Source organism: Pleurodeles waltl, chromosome 7 (assembly GCF_031143425.1).
Source record: "Pleurodeles waltl isolate 20211129_DDA chromosome 7, aPleWal1.hap1.20221129, whole genome shotgun sequence".
Classification (NCBI taxonomy): domain Eukaryota; kingdom Metazoa; phylum Chordata; class Amphibia; order Caudata; family Salamandridae; genus Pleurodeles; species Pleurodeles waltl.
The window spans coordinates 1,073,198,807-1,073,210,604 of record NC_090446.1 but is presented as its reverse complement, the minus strand read 5'-3'; positions in this window follow the sequence as shown (position 1 = coordinate 1,073,210,604).

The window sequence follows — 11,798 nt, the reverse complement described above, 5'->3', positions numbered from 1 at the left end:
TGGGTAGCCTTTGTTGGAGGCGAGGGCTGCTGTGTCTCAGCAGGTTATAAGGGCCCCATACCCACTGGTAGTAGTGGTGGTGGTACCCTGCCAGCCTCTGCAAGAAGTGAGGGCTGCTGTGTCTCAGCAGGGGAAGGGGCCTCCTGGGCAGCCTTTGTTGGAGGCAAGGGCTGCTGTGTCTCAGCAGGTTATAAGGGCCCCGTACCCACTGGTAGTGGTGGTGGTGGTACCCTGCCAGCCTCTGCAAGAAGTGAGGGCTGCTGTGTCTCAGCAGGGGAAGGGGCCTCCTGGGCAGCCTCTGTTGGAGGCGAGGGCTGCTGTGCCTTAGCTGGAGGTGAGGGCTTCTTCCCTTTGATGGTAGGAGGTGAGGGTTCCTTCCCCTTCCTGGCTGGTGGAGTGGGATCCTTCCCCTTCCTGGCTGGTGGAGTGGGATCCTTCCCCTTCCTGGCTGCTGGAGTGGGATCCTTACCCTTCCTGGCTGGTGGAGTGGGATTCTTTACTGTCTTGCCTCCATGACTAGGAGGTTCCTCCACTGTCCCCATGGACGGTTTGGCTGAGGTGCTGGGCTGTGTTGTTGGGACCCTGATCTTACGGGTTAGGACGGGTGAGGGAGGGGGAGGGAAAAGCTCAAGTTGGGCAAGGAAAAGCTTCTTAGGGATGGTGGGGCGGGATGAGGGAGGAGGGATGGGAGTGGAGGTTGAGGGAGTGGTTGTTGGAGGAGTATGTCTGCTGGACTTGGGTGCAGGTGCATGGGTAGTGTGCTTATGTGAGGTGGATGGCTGTTGGGTGTCTGAGTGCCTACATTTGTGTCCTTTAGGAGGGGGGACAGACAGTGTAAGAGAGGACACAGAGGACGCGTGCATGGATGTTGGGGAGGTGTCTGTCAATGCGGTGTGTGCGCTGCTTGGTGTGGTAATGCTGGTGGTGGCTGTTGAAGCAGTGCATGCAGGTGTGAGTGTAGATGTGACTGTGAGTGAGGTGGAGGAGGAGGGGAGACAGTGGAGGCAGCAGATGTTGTAGTGTGTGCAACTGTCTGGTGTTTGCATGAGTGCTTGTGTACTGAAGTGTGGTGCCTGTGTTTGACTGTGCCACTCTTGTGTGTTGTTTTGTGTGCATGCTCCTCTGGCTGTGTGCATGCATGAGTTGATGCTGGAAAGTGGTAGTTGGAGGGGGGACGGTAGGAACAGGGACAATGGTGGCCATCTGAATGGAGGCCAGAGCCTGAATTGACCTCTGTTGGGCCGCCAATCCACTGTGGATGCCTTCCAGGAATGCATTGCATTGCTGCATCTGGGATACCAGCCCCTGGACGACATTGACAATGGTTGACTGCCCTACAGAGATGGATCTCAGGAGGTCAATATCCTCGTCACTTAGGGCAGCAAGGCTCATTGGGGCAGGGCCTGAGGTGCCTGGGGCGAAGGAGATGCCCACCCTCCTGGGTGAGCGGGCATGTGCAACTCACTGAGGGGCTACTGGGAGGCAGTGCTGGTACGGGGGATGGTGGCTGTACCAGCAGCTGGGGTGATCACAGAGGTGTCTGCCACTACCACGGAGCTTCCATCGGAGGAGGTATCTGAATCAGTGTTGTCACCTCCTGTCTCCCCCCTTGGAGCTCCCCTCGCCCTCCGTCCCACTGGTTACCTCGGCATCAGTGGAGTCCTCAGTCCTGTGGGATGCAGCTCCCTCTGTCACCGGTGCCCCTGCTCCTCCGCCAGATGATGCTAATGCACACATAGACAGGATGACAGAAGAAAAAGGGGGGGAGAGAGAGAGGGATACTGGTTCAAATACAGCACCAACACCACAGTTGACAGACACAGCACCGTCACATACACAGACTAGATTGAGCATTATGCATTGAACTGGCATTGATTTGGCTAGATGCCACACCAAGATGAGGGCCAGACACCACCAACTGCACACCTCCTGGGACCCACAAAGCCCTGACTGACTTGGAATGCAAACGAGCTAGGTTACCTGCATTTGCCATACACCCATTACCCTTGATCTGGATCACGCTGCAATGTCTGGCCTGGCATTAAGGGGCACCCATTACCTCACAAGCACCACCCGGACCCCATGCCACCTACCTCTTACTGTAGTAACGCCCACTGTACTCACCCCTTTGTGGCTGTTGTGATGCCCTCAAGTGCCTATCTAGATCTTGGTAGGCCACTCCAAGTATGCAGGCCATCGGGGGGTCAGGTTCCAACGGGCACCTCTTCCTAGTTGGTAGGCCATCGCCAGCTGGGCCTCTGTGGTCTTCCGTGTCCAGTGTCACAGGTCCTCCTACTGTTTCTTGCAAAGGGTGTTCTGCCTGCTATAGACACCCACAGTCTGCACACCCTTGGCGATGGCATGCCACAATCCCTTCTTTTGATGGGCGCTGACCTGCAGAGGCAATGCAGGCAGGAGGACACCATTATACATACCATCCAGCCTGTCACACATATGGCCCACCAATCCCGTTTTCATCACCATTGGCTCACACATCTTCCGGCGCCCACCATGTACACTACCACCAGACATTCCCTCCCCTGATTATACACTGCTTGCACACACTTTTCCATGCATCTTTCCCACGTGCGTCATGCCCAGAGTGTACTCACCTGGAGACCAATACAGAAGTCCATACTGGGGTCAGACCCGATCCACCAGTCGTTCCAACTGCTCCGAAGTGAAATCAGGGGCCCTTCCCCCGGTCACATGGGACACAGGTCACAGCAGCACACACAGTGTGGGTGTTGACCTGTGGAAAGTCAGGAAACAAGTGAGGATTTAGTTAGAAAATGGCAGTCACGTCCGTGGCGGTGTACACCGTCACCGACGGCGCTGATCCCCATTGGCCTTTGCACTCCATAGAGCCCCATATTAGCCAGTGAGGAATTGCACAGTGGTGCAAGACCGCTTTTCGCCACAACGCCCAACTTCGGCAGAGTTACCTCACTTCCACCTGTCCCAAGATACAGGACAGGCGGTCGCCATTTCAAAGCAGTGGACAATGATCAGATAAACCATAACAGTGCCATTGCTTAAAATTGCACATGCATTGCTATTCCCATTGTTCCATCACATTGATGCTGTATGTACACTGTGGTTGGGTACTGTGGTTGGGTTTGCATAGTGGAGTATGTGAGGGATGTATAGGTGTATGTGATATGTGTCTCTAGTTTTCGCAGTGGTCTTAGTGTCAGGCTGGTGGCAATAATTTGTATTCGTAAAGGGTTGTGTGTGATGTGGGTGTGTGTTTTATAGTGCTGTGGGAGGGTGGGTGTGGTGTGTGTATGAGTGTCCGGTGTGTTTTTTTGGTATTGGCCAATGTTGTACAGTTTAGTATTTGGGTGTCCATTCTGAGTGCGCTGTTGTGTACTGCCAATGGTTTACCACCATTGATTTGTGGGTCATGATGTAGTGGGCGTTATTTTGTTGGCGTATCTGTATGGCTGTTGGCACCAACAGTTTAACATTGACCTTTGAGCTGGCGGATTTGTGTATGTGGCAGTATTCTGTCAGATTAGTGTGTGTGTGTGTCATAATATGGCGAACGGATATTCGCCACTGCGGTGGTATGTTGGCAACCGTCACCATGGCGGTAAGTGGAATTTACCTCCAATGTTATAATGAGGGCCTTAGTGTGATTGGTTACTTATATAAAATTTACTTATTTAATCAAACATTGCAAAGGCAAACCAAACCATTAAAAAATGACATTTCAAATAGGACAGCACAACAGGCAGAGCAAGCTTTTTGCTTTATCTCCATCTGTTTTAAAGAAGACATCTTGTGTAGTCAGAGAGAGGTGCATGGGTAAATGAAATAATCCTTTGAATAACCTATGGCAGAAAGGTGGTGCAGGGGTTATGGAATCATCATTAACAAAATGAATTATACTGTTGATTTGTCTGCATTGCTCTGCATCCAGGGTGTCCTGGAGGAAATGGAATTACACCTAAGAAACTGAGGGGTATTTATACTCTGTCTGCGCCGAATTTGCGTCAAACATTTTGATGCAAATTCGGCACAAACCTAACACCATATTTATTCTTTGATGCCCGAGCCCGCGAATGCCAATATTCCGCTGTGTGTTTCATTTTCTGGATGTGTGAAACCGCCTTGTATTAATGACATCCAACAAATGACTTAAACACCTGTGCGCCATATTTATCCTACTGCGCAAAAATGCCGCACGGCTGAGAGGCTGAGTCGGAAAATGGCACACAGCCCGATTATCGTCTAAAAATAACGCCTGGGTCAGGGCAGGTGTTAAAATGGGGCAAACATACCAGTACCTAAGGAAAACACACACTTCCAGGATGGACGATATGGCAATGGCCTACTTGTTGGTAAGTACAGAAACCTAGTTATATACACACAGCACAGCAACCCTGTAAGACAGACAACACATACACCATGACATTGGCACGTGGCCAGGAAGACACTGAGGTTGTGACACTGCTAGCCATGTTTGATATCCTGACCCAATGGGATACACACCTATGGACAAATGACAGATGCAAATAACAACAGATGCCACTCCAGAGACACAAGGGAACAATTTAAAACCACACAGTGACAATGACATGGTCTTAACTGGCAGTACAACCTTCCAAACAATATGTACTGTGTAAGGGGTATGCAATGTCTTCCGCTGCAGGTCAAGCACCATGACACAGATAGCATGATGGTGATGACTCCAATGAATGGGACATGGAATCATTGTGGCTGTACCAACATCTCACATCACTCATGGTCTGACATTTCCCACTACCAATTAGCAAGCGGACTGTGCTAAGAACACATATTGATGTGACAATATTGCAAAGTGCACATTGCTACACACGGACTGAGATAATTACACATATACACAACAGATGTACAGGCATACTGACCTTCTGACACTTAAACCTTCACCCCCACAACCAAATTAGCCAGCTTACCTGGACCAGGTTCAGTAGTCTAGGTACACGTTTGAACATGAGCCAACTTGGGGAGGGCAGATAAATAGGTATGCATAGAACTTGTCACACATGGGATACTTGGGCATTGTCAATTGTCAACACTTCAGTGCTGCAAACTTATGGAGATGTATTGTACATTGTCAACTAGCCAAATCAAATGGCCTCACTGACGTTGAACAAATTCTATGGCAAGTGTTAAATTGGATGGGATGTCCAGGCCATATAGATGCAACCGTGTTACCACCACTGTGGAATTGATTCTGTGTACGGAAGTATCATTTCACCCCCAGTTAAGACACCTGGACACCTCTTTCACATGTCATAATGCATGCGAGTACACAATGCACTGCAAGTCTCTAAAAATGGTTCTCAGGCAGGTCGCTCCCCTCACCGCCACGCAGCCTCCAGTGTGACCGCTCTCGCTCCTGTGCCCTCTGCTCCTGTGCCCTGACTGCCTTTTCCCGCCTCCAGTGACCTAGCGCCAGCGTCCTCTTCGTTTTGTGCCCGAGTGCCTGTGTCCGCTCTTTCTTCTGTACCCCGAGTGCCTGTGCCCCTGGTATTGTTCCACTGTACATTTTACCTTTTTGCCCTTACTGTGTTCTTTTTTCTTCCAGCCTCGCCGCGTCACCCCATCGCCGCCTGTTTTTTTCCCGCCGCTACACTCCGGTAGCTCCGCCCCCTTGCTCCCCATTGGCCGCCCCGCTCCCACCTCCCAGCTGCTCCTCCCACCCTCTTCCCCTCATATGGAGGCTGCGCAGCGGGCGCGCCAAAGTGCGCCAAAGGCAAGCCCGTCTGCGCCCGTCCGCACCTGGACCGCGCCCAGCGCCAGACCCCTGGCCCCCGCCGCTGCGAGCCTACCCGCCGGACCTACGAAGCCGCCACCCTCATCGCACTCAACACCGGCCGGATCCCCGGGTGCTGCCGAGCCACCCCAACACGCATCCACGGACCCTTCACCTGCCAATCCTGCAAGTTCTCCTGCATCCAAACCCGCACCGCACCCGCCAAACCAAGCACCAGCAGCAACCATCTGAAGTGCATCCTGCTCAACACCCGCTCCGTCCACAGACACGCCGTGGAACTCTGGAACCTGCTCGACACCACATCTCCAGACGTCGCCTTCCTCACAGAAACCTGGATGAACGCCTCCTCAGCGCCCGACATCGCCATCGCCATCCCGGACAGATACAAGATCACCCGGAGGGACCGCGTCAACCAAACAGGAGGAGGCATCGCCATCGTCCACAAGAACACCATCCGCATCACGACCAAATCCGACGACACCCTCACAGCCGGCGAACACCTTCACTTCCAGATACACACCGACCCCAAGACCACACGCAGAGGCACCCTCATCTACAGACCCCCAGGACCCCGCACACAATTCAGCGAAGACCTCGCAGACTTCATCAGCCCACACGCCCTCCTCTCCGCTGACTACATCCTCCTAGGGGACCTCAACTTCCACCTGGAGAACAAGAACGACAACAACACCACCACCCTGCTGGACAACCTCGCCAACCTCGGACTCAAGCAACTGGTGAACACCCCCACCCACTACGCCGGACACACGCTGGACCCAGTCTTCACCTCCAGCAAGTACATCTCCTTCAGCCACTCCACCGTACTCCATTGGACAGACCACAGCTGTGTCCACTTCAGCTTCAGAAGAACCACGACTCACCACCACCCACAACAGGCCCCCCGCAGGAACTGGAACAAGATCACCACCAACCAGCTCTCCACATCACTGAGCCTGAACCCCCCCGGCAGCTCAACGGACCCCAACCAAGCAGCCAACAACCTCACACAGTGGATCACCAACTGCGCCGACCACCTCGCACCGCTGAAAAGCCATCCCACCAGACCCAAGAACAAGAAAGCCCCCTGGTTCAACAGCGACCTCAAGAACTCCAAGAAGAACTGCCGCACCCTCGAGAAAACCTGGCGAAAAAACCCAACTACAGACAACATGACCGCCCTCAAGCACGCCTCCCGCAAACACCACCAGCTGATCCGCACCACCAAGAAGACAGCATTCAAAGAACGACTAGACAACAACGCACACAACAGCAAGGAACTCTTCAACATCGTCAAAGAGCTCTCCAACCCCAGCGCCGGAAACAACGACATCACGCCCTCACAAGACCTCTGCGACTCACTCGCCTCGTTCTTTCACCGCAAGATAGCCGACATACACAACAGCTTCGGCGCACAGACCACGCACCCAACCACCAAACCAACGCCCCCCAACACCACCCTCCGCGCCTGGACCCCAGTCAGCACCGAAGACACTATCCACACGATGAACACCATCCATTCCGGATCTCCGACCGACCCATGCCCCCACCACGTCTTCAACAAGGCCGACTGCATCATCGCACCCCATCTCCGGGACATCATTAACTGCTCCTTCAACACCGCCACCTTCCCGGAGAGCTGGAAGCATGCCAAACTCAGCGCCCTCCTGAAAAAACCCGCAGCCGACCCCACCGATCTCAAGAACTACCGCCCCATCTCTCTCCTCCCGTTCCCTGCCAAAGTCATCAAGAAGACCGTCAACAGACAGCTAGCCGCCTTCCTCGAGACTAACGGATCCCTCGACCACTCGCAGTCCGGCTTCCGTGCCAACCACAGCACCGAGACCGCCCTCATCGCAGCCACTGACGACATCCGAGCCCTGCTCGACAACGGGGAAACAGAGGCACTCATCCTCCTGGACCTCTCCGCAGCGTTCGACACTGTCTGCCACCACACCCAAGTGCAACGCCTCAGCAATATCGGAATCCAAGAGAAGGCACTAGAGTGGATCATCTCGTTCCTCACCGGAAGAACCCAGAGAGTCCGCCTCCCCCCGTTCAGTTCCGAGGCCACCAAAGTCATCTGCGGCGTACCTCAAGGATCGTCACTCAGCCCCACCCTATTCAACGTCTACATGAGCCCCCTCGCAGCCATCACATGCCAACACAACCTCAACATCATCTCCTACGCCGACGACACCCAGCTGATCCTCTCCCTCACCAACGACCCAGCCACCGCCAGAACCAATCTGCACGAAGGGATGAAAGATGTAGGCGAGTGGATGATGAATAGCCGCCTGAAGCTGAACGCAGACAAGACGGAAGTCCTCATCCTGGGATCATCACCCTCTGCCTGGGACGACTCCTGGTGGCCCCCTGCACTGGGCAGCGCACCCAAACCAACGGACCACGCACGCAACCTGGGCTTCATCCTGGACTCCTCCCTCTCGATGACCAGACAAGTCAACGCTGTTTCATCATCATGCTTCAACATCCTACGCATGCTCCGAAAGATCTTCCGATGGATCCCCACCGAAACCAGGAAGACGGTCACCCAGGCACTCGTCACCAGTCGACTGGACTACGGAAACACCCTTTACACCGGAACCACGGCCAAACTACAGAAAAGACTCCAACGCATCCAGAACGCCTCCGCACGCCTCATCCTCAACATCCCTCGACACAGCCACATCTCCGGACACCTGAGAGACCTGCACTGGCTCCCCGTCAGCAAGAGAATCACGTTCCGTCTCCTCACCCACGCACACAAGGCCCTCCACGACATGGGCCCCAGGTACCTCAACAACCGCCTGACCTTCTACACTCCCACCCGCCAGCTACGATCGATCAGCCGCGCCCTCGCCGCCGTTCCACGCATCAGGAAAGCCACCGCGGGAGGAAGATCCTTCTCCTACCTGGCAGCCAAGACTTGGAACTCCCTCCCCATCCACCTCCGTCTGACCCAAGACCACCTCTCCTTCAGGAAGCAACTCAAGACCTGGCTGTTCGAGCAGTAGTGGTCAGCCCCTCCCCCAGCGCCTTGAGACCCTCCGGGTGAGTAGCACGCTTTACAAATGACTGATTGATTGATTGATTGATTGATTGATTGATTGAAAAATACCGCTGACATCCGGTCAATCAGGCAAATACCAGTCCAGATAATGAAGCATCCCAATGCTGATGGTACATCCTAGAAGCCTAGGATTCCACACAATAACACAAATACAGATGAGTCACAGACAACACAAGATAACAACTGCCATGCAAAGTCATAATAATGGTGAAAGCTCCAGCAAAAAAAATCTCTAATTTTCTCTTTCAGCTGATCAGGGGTATGGGATCCAGCCATGGATCATGACCCCATTTGCAAGCCCAAGCACTGCAGCAGAGCATGCCTATAATGAGGCACATTGGCGAACACGCACCATAGTAGAGAGGACCTTTGGCTTCCTGAAGTCAAGATTTAGGTTCCTCTATATCACAGGAGGCAGCCTCCTATACTTACCTGAAATGGTGTGCAAGATCATTTTGACCTGTGCCATCCTGCACAACCTTTGTGTAAGGAGGAACATTCCCCTCTATGAACCAGACCCACAAATGCTTGAAGAGGAGGAAGAGGAGGATCATGTCCATCAAAATGAGGGGGACCATCCAAACACTGCAGCAGGATTGCGTCGGAGACAACACATTATACAAAACTTCTTTTAACTCTACTGAACATCACCACTGTCTTACCATATGTCATTAAACACCTCACTTCATCACTAAATCATGGTTTGGGTAATTTTTTATGCATCACATGATCCCTAGGAATCATAATCAGAGTTTAGCCTCATGCGGCATTGCAGATATACAGATTAGGATCTTGAAAACGCCACATCACATTTGATAGGTATGAATGTACACCCAACTTCACACACAGTGTAAATGACATATATCCTGACCATTTCACATTTGAAGGGCAATATCAGAGTAGCACAGCTATGGCACTCATCCATGTTGGCAACATGGTTCATTGCAGCATATGGCACAGACCTAAGACACCATCAATCATAAATTAAAAAACTGCTTCATACATGAGGCAGTGGATGTGCTATTGTGTTGGAAACAGGAATGTATGACCAGACCCTTGGCAGCAGTAAGTGTGACATCAGCTATCTCTGCAAGGAGCATGTATGACAAGAAGTCCATGTAAGCTGCAAATGCATAGCACGAGTGCCCCAGGTATGACAAGTATTGCTCACAAGACATGCCCTGCGCATGCCATCCCAGGTTATAAGTCCTGCCACAGGCATATTTTCAGTCTGTCCCCACCCTTCTCTAGGGGGCCCTGTAACTACACTATTTGTACCCTGATAATCCTTCATCTACACACACTCAGACTCACATTCTGACTCCAGTGTACTTCCCTCTTTAGTATGGCATGCAATAGTCATAGTTCATCTGTTTGCAAGGACTTCAGGTCCGATAATGCACTGCCTGGTAGTCTGTAGGACCTGTAATCACCTGTCCATTGCTTCCCATTTGAAAGGTACTGTTGGCCCTTTGAGCTTGATTCTCACCTACAGGACTTGTGAGAGACTGAAGCTGCACCCACCTGTGAGCACTCCCATGCAGACCAGCCATTTGAACCTGCACTGCCCTTGCTGCTGCCTAGAACAGCTTGAAAGCTGCCATTTTATGTATATCCCTGCTGTGCATTGCCGTATAAATCACTTGTGTAACACAGGCCTTGGGTTATTGTGTAAAGTTGCAGCCCACAGCACGAATACAGTTTTTATTTTCCACAGTGTTGTTCCAGCTTTTCCTAGTCTGCTCACTGTGCATTTGCCTTGTTCATGTTAGTTCCTGACAGAGCCTGCATCCTGTTAGCCTGATTGGTTCCTGTCTTTGTGTTACCATAGAGGTTCCCTGTGGCTACATTTGTCTCATAGTTGCTTTCCATGCCCTCACTTTCCTCCTAGGGTATTGTGTCTGGTAGGTCTATGATGAATCCTCAAATAGATTGTGTAGTGTAATCAGTTTACTTATCGTATCATGGTCTGGGACATGTATTCAAATAGCCTATTCCCAACCCTATCCCTTGTCTGGGTTGCATGTATGCATGAGTGACAAACAGTGACAGTGTACCATGGCTGTATGCATGGATTGGGTATGGTGCCTCCAGCACAACAACAACGTTTGCTAATGTGCATGAAAAAACAAAACATGTTTGTGCCCTGATGGTCCACACACAGATTCACATTGGCTGCAACCCAATGATGGTGCTTGCATGGTGACTAGCTGTGAGATTAATCGGCACAGAGGCACTGTTGTTCCCTGTTGCAGTAGGAATTTTAGAGGCCACCCTGTGTACAAATGTTGTGATGAAACCACGTCGGTTTCCAATTACTGATCCATTAACTTTGTGAGCACACCAAGGTTGCCCTGTTGTTAGTCTCATAAAACTTCTGCAATGCAATAGCTGTACTATCCCCATGTGTGTTGTCAATTCCTCTTTGGATTTTGGTCAATTCTGCTTTGAAGGATACTCTGTTAATGTAGGGAATGGCTCCTCAGACTCATGACTAGACCTGAATGTAACTGTGACAACATGGAGGCCAATAATGACACAGGGTACACATGGCCACACACTTGAACTTGACACCTTTGTGCAATTAACCACTGGAAAAATGTGCACACATGCAGCTTGGTCTGCTGGTCCTCCACTGCCACAAGAGAAACATTGGTCTTTTATATGACTCAAACTGTGGAGTGACATTACATTTTTGGATTGGTTTTGGGACTCTGTGTCACAAACACTGTACCTACATAGCATTTTCAAATGCCTGAATCATGGGTAGTATCCAAACAAGTGACCAGGAAGTGGTATCCAACATTCCAGTACATGTGATGGCTTACTCTTGTAACATTGCCATTATCAACCATCCTCTATCTATCCTGTGCATAGTTTGTCATGGGAGATGCTTTGTCCCAAAAGAGATGGAAGTTCACACAGCATTGATGCTATGTGTATGACAAACACATATACTGACTC